We start from the raw sequence: 16,742 nt of genomic DNA, 5'->3' as shown, positions 1-16,742 counted from the left end.
GACAGCCCAGCAAAACTGGCCCAGCAGTTCAGCCACTTTTAGAAGTCTTTCAGCATCTATTTCCAACTGCCAATCTTCACTTCTCAGGAAAAAAACTGGGGGTTTTGAGAGAGACCTTACAAAATTATCCCTCGCACAGTAACCTGATCAGGAACATTCAGAGAAAGCCACATTTCCCCCTCCCCCCCATTTAAGCTGGATACCCACCCTCATCCCAGGGTAGAGCCTCAGCCGGCGGCAGCCTGCAGCCAGCCAGGCCGCTGGGAGGGTGCCGGGACACCCCAGCGCAGAGCCCAGCACAGAGCCGCCCCCAGAACCACCCCAAAACCAGGGGCTGCGACCCCCGGGGCTGAGCCCCAGACCCTCCAGCCGCGCCCGCTCCCTGCCTGCCCCTGGCAGAGGCCGGGCAGTTCTGGAGAGGAGCTTTCCCCGGCGGGGGGCGGGTTCCCCCCAGGGCCCTGCCCGGCCCCTCACGGGGCTGCGCGGGAAAAGCCCTCGGGCAGACGCGCCGCCGCCCCCCCCCCCGCCCCTCTCCTTCAGGGCGCGGACCCGCAGCTGCCGGCGGGGGCTGTTGGCGGCGGCGGCGGCGGATCCACCCCCCCCTCCCTCCAGCGGGACTGACGGGCCGCGCTCGCCAGCTCGGGAGCTGTGGGAAACGCTCCTCGGGCGGCCGCTGCCCCGCCGGGCCCTCGGCGCGGGGAGCCCGGCGCTGAGGGAGCCCTTGCAGCGGGGCCGGGCCGAGCTGCCCGTGGGCAGGGCCCGCCAAAGGTGGCCCCACCGGCAGCCCTGTCCCTGCTCCAGCCGGGGGACGTTCCCGGGCACAGGGCGAGGAGAAGAGCCCATCACCCTCCCGTCAGCTCGTTCTCACCCAGGTAGTGCTGAGGAGCCGGCCAAGTGTCGCTTGACTGATGGTGGGACTGGGTGATCTTCAAGGTCTTTTCCAACCTGGACGATTCTGTGACTTCAGCTGGTACTGGGAGCCCTTCGCACACGCGGTTAATGGCGGCAGATGGATTCGAGCACTCACCACAGCTCACTGCCATGTGGATTTTGGGCCAACAGAGTCTATCACAAGCCAGGTCCTAAAGCTACCGAAAGACCCTGAGGCTACTCTGCACCGTGGCGTTTAGATGGCAGTGCCCCGCTAACATCCCAGATGCAGAAAGTTTAAGGTAAAACCATAATGCTTTTGTAAAGTTGAATACATCTTTGGAAAAAAGCTTGCTTCCCAACTGTCTTGATGTCTTGTAATATCAGAGCCTTTCTCTGAGATTAGCACGTACATCATTTCTGTACTTTTCTGGGTTGTCTGTCTGTATTGCCTTTGTTGAAGGAAAATAGATTTTTCTCTTGCAAGATACTTTGAAGGAACACAAACTGAACTTTTGTCCTGAAGCTTCAACAAACTCAGAAAACCAACGTTTGCTGTTCAGACACAAAGGTACTTTTAGCAGGACAGTCTTATCTAACCTAATCAAATACCTTCATACTATGGAAGTTTAAAAGTGACTTTATTTATTTGTTGAATATGCGTGACAGTACTTGTGCTAACACTTCAAAGTCTGAAAATCAGATGCTTCTCTAGGAGGTTGTGGTGGTAAAGCCAAAAAAGAAGAAAAAAAGTTTTCAAGCAGATTTGTTGAGAGTTTTTTTTAAACCTCTGGTCATGCTCTTGTTATTTGCAGAAGTTCATCGTGGCTTTTAACACTTTATGATCCTCACAGCACTGCTGTGATCCTAGAATCAGGAAAACTGTTGTTTGTATGCTGCTTCTGTGCTTTTCTCTCAGGTTGATAACCATCTATTTGATGTGAGGAAAATACCGGCCTTTATTTTTTTCCAAGTTTAGATGGCTAATTAGCCAATTTTTTAAAAAATCTGTTTCTGCTGCGTGCTTTGGTATTGCAAGGCTAGCTGTATTTGCCTACAGATGGGATGAAAGTTTTTTCATGGAGAGGTGATACCTTTCTTTAAATCACCTACAACTTTCAGGAGAAAACAGCTCTTCAAGCAGGAAGGTTTTCCTCAGGTGCAATTCTAATGTTAAATGGAAATGAAGAGTAATCAAGCTTATCTTGATTGCTTCAATCACGTAAACTATTGAAAAGGGTGGGGGTGCCTGAGAAACAAGGGCTGTTACTGATGGTTGAAGCGAGATGGTCAGGTCGTGAGTTCTTATAGTGACTAGAGCTCAAATAGAGAAAAAAGAGTATTTTTTGTCTGGAGAAGAGACAGTTCTGAAGTGCTATGAGAGCAGTAGTTCAGCAGAAACACTGTTGAACTTTTGCTCGAGTTTATGAATTCTAGTTTCCGATATTATTGTTATAAATGCAGAGGCAGAGCTGCAAATATCTTTTATAAATTTATTTGCAATACGAACAAGTAAAAAAAAGTGTGGCACGCCGGGGGGCAGGGGGGGCTTTCTGCTCCCCACCGACGAGCACCAGGTAGTGCTGCGTCACTCCCTTTCATAGTCCCATCTTCACATGCGCAGCAGGGTCCCTTAAACTTTCCCGGGCTTTCTGGTGTTGCTGGGGCTCCTGGCAGGGGTTCCTCCAATCAGCAGAGCCCCCTAAACTTTCCCGGGCTTTCTGATGTTGCTGGGGATCCTGGCAGGGGTTCCTCCAATCATTTTTCACCTGCGCAGTCCGGTGTTGCTGGGGTCTTCTGACGGGGGTCCTGCCAGTAATTTTCCACCTGCTTAACAACAGTCACTGAGGAAAAAAAACCTCCAAACCCCTTTTAACCATAAAGCCATGATAAATCTCCTTTAACTTATGTACATGGCAAACACCAACAAAGTCACCATATTTTTAACACAAATCACCACCATATTCTTCACATTATCTTCTTTATTTGAGAGTGTTTCTTGAAGGAGAGAACTGAGAAGACAGATTGGGATGGCCACTCTGTGAGTAATATGTTTTCCTAGAAAACAAGGTTCTTTTGGTTTTTGCTAGCTATTTACATAAAATTCTTTCTAAGATGTGACTTGCATTTCACCTACATCATTTCCATAGTATTATGTGTAGCAGTGATTAAAGCCGATTATGTTTCAGAATGTGTAGAATGTGAGAAGAGTTTGTTTCAAGGTAATGCTTTCCTTTGCTGTGTGTATTCTGTTAACTTTAAAACAGTTCTGTGTAGTGCCTGGGTTATAGAAAAGCCCAATAACCAATTAAATATTGTAGTTGGGGCTCTTTTTTTGATGTGCATATGTGTTATCCGGATAGCATATTGAAAAAGTGAAATCTGTGTTCTTAGAGTCATATAGGGTGGGGGGGTGTTCTGGGTTTGTTTGCTTAGCTTTATAAATTGCTGGTATGTTCTAAAGGAATAAATATTCTCTGTAATATAAATGAGGTGATACCTGAGTACTTCTAGTCTGTTAGAGGGTATCACTGATTTTATGGAGATGGGCTTTATAAATACATAGGCTGTGTGTTTTCTTGTGTTATAGTCTGTGCATCTTGTATTTTAATCTTGTCTGTAGAGTTAATGGTAGGGTGATGTGTTTTAGAAAACACTTCTGGGAGAGCTTGTGTTTGATAAACTTACAAAATTCAACAGTCTGAATGCTTATTCTTGGCTAGAAAGTTGTTTTTGTACTCGCTGTAGGCTTTGCTGTCATTTTTTACCCCTTTTCAGCTGCTGCCCCTGTATTCCACAGGGGATATTTGCTTGTAAATGCCTGTCCCTTTTCAGTAGAAGGTGACAATCTTGTCTTATTTTTCACCCCTTACAAACTCTTCTTGTCTATTCAAAGTGGGCTAACTTTCTGCTCAGTGCACAATTCCTGTAAGTTGTTTAGGCTAATCTTTTAAATTTCTTTGCTGTGTCAAGTTTTGGCTCGATAAGTCAGTTCAAGTGTCTGATCATGTAGCTGTGGTCAGAAATACTGACCCAAGGGAAGAAGAAAGAACATGTTGTGAGGAGAGAAGAGGATGAGATGGTTTCTTTCAATATCCCCGAGGTAAATCCTGTACCTTATACAGATCAGATCCTTCTCGCTTACTTAAACTGTATTTTCATAGAGTAGTTCTGTGGCAATTAAACCGGTCTAACCCAGGCTGAGGTGACTTTCTCCTTTCGCTCAGAGTCTGTGCTGAATTGGTGTTGAGCTAGATGGGTTTCCTGACTGTTGGAATATGTGCAGGCTCCTGAACACTGCTGGGGGTGCAGGGGAGAAGCAGAGCCACAGCTGTGGAGGGGAGAGGTGGGATGACAGACAGCAGTCTGGATTTAGATTGGTTTACAATGTACCCAAGAACTTGCATCCTTTTCCAGTATATCAGTTGGTTTAAGAAAGTTTACAATCTGTCTACAGTTTCTCTGCTTTTATTCTCCTTCTGCATTGTGAAATGTGTACAGCTGGGTGTGCATGTCTGCCTGTCAGAGTTGTACACAGGCATACCCGTAACCGCGTAGATGAATGCGGATTCTAGTGAAGTACTTCGAGTTTCTATATTGGCGAGATAGCTTGGAGGTTTTCTGATGGGGAGAATACAACTATCAGCTTTATAGGATCAGCTCTTATCCATAGAGGGATGCACATTAATATTACCACAGTTAAATATTTTCATGATGCCTGTGTCACAGGCTGAACTCTGTATCTTAGGGGTATGGGGAAGATTATACGTTCAGATCTGGGCTTTAACACCTGTCCCATCTGTCGGCTGACCTTCTGGCACTGTTGGTTGTCTGTCTGTGTTTGTTTGAGAGAGTTCTTTTACTAAGTGGGGTGTCTCTGAGGGGCTGATATTTATGAGGAAGTGTGTTGCTGGAGTCATACAACAATGCTAACAATAAGCAATGTGCCTATGTGAATGGAAAAAGTGTGATATTTTAGTCTGTCGTTTTCTTACCGTGTAGCTTTTTCTCAGATGAATTATGTCTTGCAAGCTATTAAAAACTTCATCCAGAAGGATTTTTATTGTATTTTATTTGGCAAAGTGCTTCATGACTCTTGTTAGAATGTTAGAATATTAAAATGTAATGATTAAAGGAGAGTGAAACTTTAAACAGATTTTTGAAGGCAGTTTTGAGGAACTTTTTGTATATGCATGAAAAGTTATGTACCAACTATTGTACCTGAACCTTTCTGCATCAACATACAAAATCTACTGAAAGGTGAAACTGCTACAGAGAAAATATAGGTGTGATACTCAAATATTATCCCCAGAACAGAGAAAAACTTATCAAAATTATTTTCATCAAACTTTGGATTTTTCTTACAAATGTGGAGGATCTTATCTGTGTAATGTACACTATTTCACTAGAGAGAGATTTTTGTCAGCAATAAGTTGTATATATGCATGTAGGCCCTGAAGAATATCAGCTAACAATAACATGAAATTCAATACTGGAAAGCTGCATTTTGTAGTAAATGTTCTCAAGATTTACTGATACATCGCATTATGTGGGCAGGTATATGGTAAGAGATAACAGTGACCAGTAGAAGGTGGGGCTGCTGAAGACAGATTTCAGATGGATGGATTTAAACAAATAGTGGTTGAAGGGTTTTTTTAGTTGGTTGTTTGTGGTTTTGTGTTTTTCCTTTATCTCTGAATCTCATCGATTTACTTAAGGGACATAATTCTATAGAATGTTGGTATTTGTAACCTAACAAGCTACTCTGAAATGTGAATGCATAAACCATTCATATTTTCAGTTGGTCCAGACTGTTGCTGCTGAAGCACTAAGCTTGCCTTGGCGGGCATGACTCTGGCACTGTGGTGTTGCTCTGTGTCTTTCTCGGCTGGCTCGCTGCTGATGGCTCTTAGCTCCTGGTGCTGCCAGTTGTAGTGGGCTCCTGGCTTCCCTGCAATCACCTGGTAGGATTTCAACTGGCCACTGTCTGTTGAGCCAGCAAAACAGTACTTCTGCTCTGCTGCTTTCCCAGGGAAGTCTTGAATGTTTGTGCCCCTTAATGGGAAATGAGTCACAGCTCATCACCAGGACACTGCCACCAAAAGACTAGAGATAAACTTGCACTGGCTTGTAGGGCAGGTGCGGTATCATCAGGAGGTGGACAGGTTTCACCTCAAATTGAAGCTAAGGTTAATTATGGTGTTACCAGCTTCTGAAACAGGTCAGTTAATGGGAACTAACTGCAGGCTTGCTGAAGCAGCACTAATGTGGCTGCTCTCAATGAAGTGTGTCTCTGATCAGCTCATTTTCTCTCAGCAGGCTGAAAAATAGCCCCAGTATGAGTGCTTAGTCTACAGTCATGTTGATTTTGCTTTAGGTTTGTCTTTACCTGTTGGAGATTAATGAATCAAAATGGTGTTTGAATTTACAACCAGTCCTCATCACTTGGCAGTGTTATTTCTAGCTGTTCTCTGCTTGGCTTACCTGAGCCCATCAGCTGAAGGACTCTGCTATTCTGCCATGTGGGAGTGGGGTGCAGCCTTCAATGTCTAGGAACTAGTGAGGTGATAGCAGAGGGTGTTGAAACCTTTTTTACTTTTCCAACTGTGTAAGTACTGTGCTGTGTATTTGTTGCAACCATGTCCAAATCCACCAGTGGCCTTTCCTCTTCACCCATTTTTGCCCATACCACAATCTTCCCTGACCCCAGAAGAGGAGCCTCCTTTGATTCCACCAGCAGCCATCAGACACAGCGACAGTATGTTGGGGATAGTCACTGATGTGGAAGTGCAGACAGGACCTTAGATGCTTGATAGCGAAGCACAAGCAAAGGGTCTGCTTAGCAAGGTCTGTGTGTGCTGGTGTTTGGATAAGCAGCTGGCGTATGGATCGCAGGTTTCTTCAAGGGGAAAGCTAAGGTGGTGAGTTTGAGTGTCCCTCTGAAGTGTTGATCTCCTATAGACAGCCTAGATATTTTGGTTCTGTAAAGATTTGATTTGAACTCTGGTCCCTCTAGAGGTATTACACACATAATATTCTTTGCACAGCAGTTTACCATTAAGGTGTTTCCTTTTGGGGAAGAAAGTTGAGTGGAAAGTGCACTTGTTCTAGAGAAACAATCTTAAATTAAAAGAACAGTGATCTCTGCTAGCTAACACCTGAAGAAGGAAAAAACCTTTTGTGGTAGGTGTTGGTTCAGAAGTCTCTTGGGTCAGAAATAGTTGCCAGGAAGGTATTACCCAAATTCAGTGGGATATGCCTCCTGTAGTTCTTTTTTTTTTTTTTTTTCTTTACAATACTACCTTCATTTTATAGGTAATATTTATTTTATAGGAAGTGCTGAAGAGGTGTAACTTGTTGATGTTTAAAAAGGGTTTTCTCTGACCTGAATAGAAGCTTCTACAGATGAATGTGTTGTATCTTTGTTATGAATAGCTTTAAACAGAGAGCATAAACACTTTTCTCTTGATAGAGAAAGAGAATTAACCTGTTTAATCTTTGCATTGTTCTTAAGTTTTATTTTGGGTGGGGGTGGGGACCCAACTCCTTGGACAGTTGATGTTGTGTAGCACTGTTATTTGTTCTAGTTCCATTATGGCTCGAACATGGCTGTGAGACTGGTTTTGGGCATTAAAGCCTGATCCTAATACCCTCAATGCACTATCTCTTATCATGCTGAGGAGTCTTTGCCATTAATTCATTCATTTCTTGCAGAGATCGCATCTAGTTCTATTGCTTGCAGGGAAACTCGAAAGAGAGGAATGGATACTGATAATTGCTGAAACACCTCAATTCTGTGTGAGAGCTGGGAGAAATGTTCATATCCATTGGCTTTGTAGTAAGACCTTGCTGAAGTTTTTTCTCGCCTTTTTACACAATAGCATGATGTTCAGCTTCATGCGGAAACTTAACATCCATCAGAAAATAGTCAATTTGAATTGTAAACTTGAGCCCATGGCAGGGAACCCTTAGCTGGTCTCCTGTGCTTGAGGAGGCAGAGGCTCACCCCTTTAGCTGGCAGGGCTCTAGGGAGGGTGTGTAGGTGTGCTTGTTTTTAACCCGTTCTTGATAGGGCCCATTGTTTGAAGGGAAACAAAAAATAAATAATTCTGCTCTAACATAAAACACAAGTAAATTACATTGATCCTTTTAATAATTGCTCCTTTGATGGCAGCATGGCTAGGCAGTGCATCCAGACATGGATAACAGCTGTCTGGGTGGAGCTGTGCTCTTGTGGAGACCCGCTGTCTCCGGGAGCTGAGCAAGGACAAGGCTGTTTGTTCTGCTGCTGTTTGTTCACAGTCGCTATTTTCCCATAGTCTGTGTGTTCCCATAGTCCTTACACTGAAATGGGGAGAGAAAAATTGAAAGCTAAAGAAACTCTCCTGATGTTCTCTCTATGCTTGCTTCCATTCTGGGCTTCCCTTCTGATATTTGTATATTTGTGCTGTTCTTCCTGGGTAATTATGAAGGGGCAACTCACAGGAGATACATGAACTCTGTTACAGAATGGAGAAGGGGATGAGAGCTTTGAAAGATACAGCGTGACATAAACACTGTTTTGTCTTTTCCACTGTATCTTCTTATATCTTCAAATTTAGAGGAAAAAAAATACTTAAAATTAACTAAAGCCTACCACCATATTCTGAAGCAAAAATGTAATTTAGAGTAGTTGGAAAGGAGCTGTGAAAGAAGAGTACAGTCATAGCTAGATCTCATCTTCTTTTATAGAGCTTTGTGATTTTTGGCACCTGTACTCAGCCTGGTGCATTGTTCATGGGGCTTCTTTGTTGTAGTTGATAAAGTAGACTATAAATAATTGTTCTTTTCTGTTTGAACAGTTGCCCAGTCAGGGAATTGGCATGTGCAAGGTAAGCAAGGAAGTAATGCTGACTTTATCATAACAACCTGAAAAAGAAAAGATGAAGCATAGGAGAATGACAAGTAATGGGCTGAGAAGTTTGGAAAAGATGAGGAGCGTTACAGAACAAAGTTATTACAATTCTGTAGTTTATGTGAGTATCCTTTAGGATTTCTCGCATATCAGTGTTTGTACATGTGATTATGCATAGTCAGTCATTTTTGCCTTGATGACTGGCAAACAAATGTATGGGACAGAATCAACATCCCATACAAATATGAAAGTGCTTCCAATGACATTAAAATTGTTCTAACACACCTATTACGTATTCTCTCAGCTACAGGTAAAACTTGAGTGAGAGAATAGAAAGCAAGAGCGAGAGAGGAACAAAAATGAACAGTGGAAAAGATGAGCGTGGTGTTCATGCAACTGCTTGTAAATAAGGCAGTTCAGGGGCTGCCTGCAGGAATATATGGCCTGGGATGGGTGTTCCAGGGTGTGGGGAAACACTGACAGGTTTTGAGCGGCTGAATACAGGGTTTATTCTCAGGTACATCGTCTACTAAAATACAAACGGTTTCCAGGTGGTATAAATGTAATTTACTCTTTTTTTTTTTCTTTATGTTTTCTTTATGCTGTGAGAAAAGAAGAAAATGGCAATTGTGCAAATAAGCCCACAGTCTGTGGGAGCTCACAATTCTTACTGTATATCTAGCAGTCACATTTATGTCTTTATTGTACTTTCACCTACCAGGTTCTTCTTAGATAATGTATATTTAGTCTTTTTCTATTAATAAATTTCATTTTAGTCTGAAAGATCTTTCTTTTGCTTGCTGTCTGCAGCAATGTAATGAAAGGGAGGTGCTCAGAGGGAAGATGGCTGTGAAGATTTGACATGTGTACTGTGTTACTGTCTTCTGAGATGATTGAAAATTGGTGCAGTAGGAATTTGTTGCCAGGTAAGTTTTCCATCTTTGAAGCACACTCTTTTCCCTGAGGAGCTCTTGTTTAATCAATGATAACTAGATATGGTAACCCCTTTCTGGGATGGCTCAGTCTACTCTTCAAAGAGAAGTTTCTAGGCGGTGTTCTTTGCTATTTTGTGCAGGAATATTTAATTATTTCAGGTATTTAGGAAATAATACTACTTTCTGCAAGGTTGCTTTTAATTATACTCTCATCTGCCAAACTTCAGGAATATTTAATCCTAGTGTGAAACCAGGGACAAGCGTGAGCCCAAAAAGTCATTCTTTAATGCTTAGTGTTACATGATTTGCTGTATCACCTGAGCAAATGACCAGCACTTAAAGAGATGAAAGAGTTACACAGCTAAAATCATGCACATCTTGAGAAATAAAAGAAGTCTGGTCATTTCAACATGGCTGTGAAAATAGTGTGCCATTTTAAGATAACTGAGATAACAGAAAACTGGGTGGGGAAAAAAAAAATGTTCAGTTACAACTGTTGGGGGGAAGTGGAGGGAAGAATGGTGGTCTTCGTGTGCCTGTAAATTTGCCAGGTAGCCCCATAAGTGCAAGTATGCTTTTTGTTAAACTCCTGGTTCCTTCCCTTGATGGATGACCAGCAGGTTCTTAATGTTTCTGGGGACTGTTGCGTAAAGTATATGGATAATGACACTGAATGCGCTCTACAGTCTGGGTAAATACAATTTGTTGCAATGATCCTAGAAAGCAGTGGGTATTGTTGAGCAGAACTTTTTGTTCATGAATCATCATCATCAGCTTGAGTTAGGTTTTGGTGGTTGGTATACTGTAACTGTCACTTCAGTGTGATGCTGCTGAAATGCAGATTCTTGTATAAACTTGAGGCTTATGCAGGGCTTTCTAGCAGGCATGAGATCTTTCTACATGTGCCATACTGTATGAAGTGGACTCTGCTGTGTCGCTCTACATTCTCTAACCTTTCTTTTGCATGTGTCCTCCTGGCTATGGTATTTCAAGGTCACCTGCCTGAGGAGCATAGTAAGAGAAGAGCTCAGTTCTGAAGCTCAGGGCTGTGATTTTCTAGCAGCAAAACTACAGTGATCTTGCTGCTGTGAGAATTGTCCTCGATGCGGCATCCACGTGTGCAGCAGTATCTATGAATTGTCTGCTTTTGCTTTAGGGTTTCTTTCACTGCTCATAATTTCTTGAGGCAAAAAACCAGGAAGTAAAATTAATTTTTTGAAACATAAATAATGTGATTAGGCATTTAGATGTTTCTGTGGTGTGTGATCTGTACCCCTAGTTAGTCAAGCCTGCAGGAAGAACCTACTGGCCAAATACTTGGTTCATAACTGTGCTGTGCAAATCTTGTTATCATGTAATGGTCTGAGGTAGAATGTCGCTTCTGAGTGAAGGTTCCTCAGAAAGGCTGGGTCTAAAGTGATAACGTAGACACAGATCTGGAACTGTTACTCTGCAGCATAGTAGTTGTACTCTCAGGTGCCTCAAATACTACATTCAACAGTAGCATGTTTCTATCATTATTTTCACCTGTAAGAAAAACAGAATGGGAAAAGCAAAGGCAGTTAAAATGATCTAAAATATTTCCAGACTGGAAAGGTAAAATGAGACTCCCTGCCTGGGAACACCTCTTTTCAAAGACTGTTTCCCTGAGGAGAAGGTGTGGTGAGGGCTCTGCAGTTCAGGAGGGAACAGAAATGCCTTTTGGAAACCGTGTAGGATGATGGAGAAGTAGGGTTGTGTCATCACTGTGTTTTAAGAGACAAAAAATAGCTATTTAGCGATTTTGAATAGAAGTTGTTGTTCCTCTCCCCTGAGTTGGCCATGAGGAAGCATAACAAGCCTACTGCACCCTTTTTTCTTAATTTAAAGCCGTTGCAGAGCACTGCAGAGAGGCTTTGGCTCTGGAGAGCTGGAATAAAGCACATGCTAGCGAAGGTTTGCTCTAGGGCCTTGTTCAAGCCCGTTCCTGTGACTGCCCTGACCCCTAGTGACTGCAGAAACAGTTAAATAATTAACAGATTCAATTGTTTTAAAAAAATATATATCTTTACATAACGTCTTGCTTTACAAGGGAGCTTTTATCAGCAAGTGTCTTCATTAGGAGGAAATTGTCAACATCCTTCTATTTTAAGCAATCTCTAAGTTCCCAGAGAAGTTTTGCTCAGTTTTTATTTTACAACCAATTTCTTTCTCATTTGAGTGTTGACTTGAGATGGATTTTGCTACCTTAATTAGTAAATAGCTTCATTAAAATATCAGTGCTGCTAAGATGTTGGGAGTTGATGGTTTAAATTTAGCCATATAAATTTGTTCAGGAATGCTGGATCTCAGGCTGGAAGCTTTGCAAACTTTTAATACAATACAGGTGGTACCACTGTTAATCTGTTCGAGATCTGATATGATGCACCTACAGGAGATGTCTGATGATCTTGAGAAGTACCATCTGGAAAAACATTAGTATGTTTTAACAGGTGTAAGGTGAAAGCAACAAATCCTTTCTTTCCCTTGGGCCTTTCAATTCAGCAGCAGACGATGTATGTGCACACGTAATACCAAGGCAAGTTCAGCTCTCCTTCAGTAGCCCTCTGCCTTGGATCTTTGGCTTGTTATCTCAGGACTTATTTTCAAGTAGTGTTAGTTTCAACCAGTGTGGGGGATTTGTCATGCAGGGAGTATGTGAAAACACAGAAATACAGTCTTTAGGGCCCCGCTGCATGAATGTAGAATATCCTCAATTTTCTTTGACTCCCCTTTGGGGCCCTAATGACAGAGACAACCAGACAGAAGATGACTAAGAAACATAGTAGGGGATGCACCCATGATCTATAAAGCACACGTATGTTTTTAATATTTTTATGGATCTTAGTGCTGTTGAGGCTGTGAAAAGGAAATGTTAGATAAGGATTTGATTACACAAAGCACCGATCCCTGTGTGTTCCTCTGATTTCAGTCAAGAGCAGTTCACACCTCACAGGAACTGCTAATATCTCATTGACCCATGTATTTATTGTACAGTGATGAAGTATTTCTTACTAACTATGACTTTCTGGACTGAGCAATTGATGACTCAAGAGAACAGGATTTGTAATTTCTCTGCAGGAAGCTCCAGTGAAGAGGGAGGAGATAATGTACTGAGGTTGTGGTTCCACAACAATCCAGGACCAGCCAAGTGTTGCCCCCATGGCCGTGTCCTTCTCCTCCTGCTTTTGTCTGTCTTTCCCTTGAGCTGGGCCTCTCACTCAGCCCGATCCTGTGCTGGGCATATCGGCATGTCAAGATGCTAGAAGATTATTTTCTTTTGGCTTTGGCTTGTTGGGGTGGCTTTTTGGGGTGGGGAGGTGGGTGAAAGTGCATCGGGAGGTGCTAGTTCTTTATGATCCCAGTTTGGAAAGGCACTCGGATTGTGTAAAGCATCTCTTCAGGTGCTGGTTTTCTGAGATCGCATTTAAAAGGAAAGGAGGACAGTGTAGATAATCCTACAACCATTCAGATGCTGGGAGCCCCAAGTTGTGCAGCACTGAATGGGCCTGCGACTATGGCCCAAGCACACCCTGCACCTCCCGTCCATGGAAAAGTCACCCCGTTTTGGTCATTGGAGCTCTTACAGGACTTTCCCAAAGAAGCCAACTCTATTCCTCATTTCCACTGTCAGACAAAAAGGACGTTCACCTGAGAACCTGTCGCTGCGCTCTTAGGTAGCGGCTAGGCCAGGCCTTATCTAACGGGACACAGTATCCCTCTGAGTACGATTTTAAATTGCCTCAGGCAGACAACGTAGACCGTGTTGCCGCAAGGCATCGGGTACTACAATTTGAAACTGCGATGTCTAGTTAGAGGGGAGGCGAGACGCTTAGTCCTTGATTTCAAAAAGGTGTTTCTTGTCTGTTTTTTTACATTTTCTAACTCTCAGCTAAACCAGATACTCTAGATTTTTCTATTCTTCTCTCAGTTAAGGAAAGTGAGGCCTAACTTCATGCATGTTTACAATCACTATAGCCTCTATAAATTTCACAGAATCCCAGAATCGTTCAGGTTGAAAAAACCCCTTGGGATCATCGAGTCCAACCCTCAGCCTACTCTGCAAAGTTCTCCCCTACACCACATCCCGCAACATCGCATCCAAACGACCCTTAAACACATCCAGGGATGGTGACTCCACCACCTCCCTGGGCAGCCTATTCCACCGTCTGACCACTCTTTCTGTGAAAAATTTTGTCCTAATGTCCAGTCTGAACCTCCCCTGTTGCACTTGAAAGCCATTCCCTCTTGTTCTATCGCTAATGACCTGTGAGAAGAGACCAGCACCAACCTCTCTACAAGACGTAGTTGTAGAGAGTGATGAGGTGTCCCCTTAGCCTTCTCCTCCTCGGACTAAAGAGTCCCCATTCAAATGATTAAAAATTAGGTTTCCAAATAGAAAAAAAATTACATCATGACCACCTGAGGTTTATGCAAGATACTCTCCATAAAGTAGGGTAGAGAGCTGTATGACTGTATTTCTCCTAGAACGATAGAATCATTTCAGCTCGAAGGCACCCTGAAAGGTGTCTGATCCATCCCCGTGTTCTAGACAGTCACAATGAAGAAAAAGCTCCAAGGAAGAAAAACACTTTTACATTCACAGTTACAGGTGCCACCCAGATAAGTGCTGGATCCCAGAGCTACAGAAAGAAGTTTGAAGGGGTCTCCTCGCAAACCGATGATGTTCTGAGAATGACCAAAGGTCAGGTAAATGCGAAAAGGGGAAAATGCCTGAGACAAAGATAGAAATCACATCTAGGTAACAGCTGGGTGTGAGGTTGGTTTCTTCAGAAGGCAATATGAAAGTATCCTTCTTCTCAGTCTTCCTCTCACTTTGATCTTGGTCTTTACCCAATCTTTGATACTGGAAAAAGGAAGTTAAGAAAGATGAAACAGAAACCGAATGAGATATTAACTTGGAGCGAGGGTTATGTTTGTGTTTTCACAGATGCCAGCTCTCGCTGGGTTCCTGCTCGGTGTTTGGCCTGTGTTGGAACCTGTCTCAGGGTGAAGGATGGGTGGTCTCACAACCAAACGCCACCGGAAGCCCTGAAAATCCGTTCTCTACGTGCTTGGTAGAAATACCTGTGGATACATGGCCGAATCCACTGCAGTTTTGGCTTAGCAAACAAACTAATGCTACTTCTTTAGCTTTAAGTGGTCTTTTAACTGATGCCGATAGTGTTAGACATGCTATGTTACAAAATAGAGCTGCCATTGATTTTTGCTTTTAGCACAAGGGCATGGATGTGAAGATCTTGAAGGAATGCCTTATCTGAATGGTTTGACTCCCTGGGAATTACAGGATGGTTAAAAGAATTGTTAAAAGGAGGAATCATTGTAATTATTGTGATTATTGTGTTTGCTATTATTTTGCCATGCTTAATTACCTGTATTGGACAATCGTTGCAAAAAGGCTTACAAGGAGTTTAGATTGCTTAAAAACAAAAAGAGGGATATGTGGGGATTCTAAAGGAGTCCCTGCGAGAAAATGGACCTGTGAGCAATCCTGCATATGAGCAAGACTGGTAAAGCCTCAGCGTCGGCAAGGACATAACCCGGAAAGAATGAAGAAGAACACAGGAAGTTAAACAACTTCAGGGTGTGGGTTTGGGCAGAGAAGGAAGTTTGTACAATGTCAATGTGGCAGTTTTCATCCAATCAGAAGAAAGAGCTTAAGGAGCTTGTGCAAAGCTAACTGTCCAGTCAGAAAGAATTATACCATGTGATTATATCATGTGATTCTCACTAGCATTATAAAAGGCTTGCTTCACCGCAATAAAATTGACATTGCTTAATCATGTTGATTGTCGGCATGTCCGTATCTCCCACACCTGTGTCATTGTAGTCTTTAGTCTTTCACAGTGTTTTGTCTCCATTACTCACTGAGGTGTTATCGCCCATATATCATCCACCGTTCTGGCATTCTCACATGGCAGGCCACACCTGGGCATCTGCGTCACATCACCTCAGCATCGTTGTGTGTACTGTCAGGCTGTGTCTCTTGGTCTGGCATTAACTCTACCCTGTGTGGTACTCTTGCATCCTTAGGTCATGTTTGTGAGCATGTAGACGTGTGTGTTTGAGGTGGAGCTGCTTTGTGTGTTTGTAGCCATTCTGGATGGGGTGGAATGGTCCCAGAAGGGGATGATGATTTGTCGGTGAGCGTGGCCTGTTCGGGTGGAGATTGTGTAGGTTGGTTTTGGGGATAGGCAGTAGTTATCGGTAAGCAGGCTCTAGAGTTCCTTCTTTTGTCTTTTGCAGGTACAATAGGGCCACCGGGAATCCAGAAGCAAATGCTTCCATGAAGTTTTCCAGAGTGTACAAAATGAAGCAAAGAAGGACCAGGAGCAGTGCACAGAGGGGAACATATTCCTCTTCTTCCAACTATGAGGGCCTGCGGTGTGGAATCATATGAAGTGGTTGTGATGGCTTGAGGTGCATGATGATGCAGTTGGGGTGATCTGCCACTCCGGGAGGTGATGGTTAGATAGAGTAGATACTGAATGAGTGTTAGTTTTGGAAGGCATCTATCCTTGTATGTGAGGATGTTTTTCATTTCAGGGTATATTGAATTTAGAGAAAGTTAATGTGTCTTTTAAAAATAAAGAAACTCTTGAGCAGGGGGATTTCTTTATCTCCCTGACCTGGTTTATTGTCGCTTAGTCCTGGCCGCTCTGTCAGGTGATGTTCATGGCCAGCGTTTGGGTGGAGGTTAGGCTCAGGCCGTGGCGTTTGCAGGCAGGGTGATTTTTAGAGGCCTTCAGGAACCACGTTCCAAGGAGTGCCACAGCAGTGGGTCAAGGAAGTGTTGTGGGGGTCAGGTGGCCGGGTGGGTTTCCTGAGAGCAGGGGGTGGTTAGTGGGGTAGCTGAATGAGTGGTGTGTTTAGTATGTGTCTGCCTGTGCATGAGTGTTTAATGTTTTTTTTTTCTTGCAGGTGGAGTTGAATTTTTTGAGTAGTTAGGGGGAAAAAAAAAAACAAAACAAAAACAGCCGGGGAATTCTTTTTTTTTTTTTCCC

The 16,742-nt window shown here is 43.2% G+C and overlaps 1 long non-coding RNA gene across 1 annotated transcript; it reads left to right on the top strand.

Annotated features, from left to right (window-relative positions):
- Positions 1-645: 645 nt before the first annotated feature.
- On the top strand, positions 646-15,521 carry LOC141938705 (uncharacterized). The gene is made up of 3 exons (XR_012627374.1): positions 646-1,172; positions 9,575-9,690; positions 14,669-15,521. It is a non-coding gene; the product is annotated as an uncharacterized LOC141938705 (long non-coding RNA).
- The last annotated feature ends 1,221 nt before the right edge of the window (positions 15,522-16,742 follow it).

The sequence above is a fragment of the Strix uralensis genome, unplaced genomic scaffold (genome assembly GCF_047716275.1).
Source record: "Strix uralensis isolate ZFMK-TIS-50842 unplaced genomic scaffold, bStrUra1 scaffold_247, whole genome shotgun sequence".
In the NCBI taxonomy this organism is placed as follows: Eukaryota; Metazoa; Chordata; class Aves; order Strigiformes; family Strigidae; genus Strix; species Strix uralensis.
The sequence above is the reverse complement of the archived record's forward strand: the minus strand, read 5'-3'. Positions and strand labels throughout refer to the sequence as shown.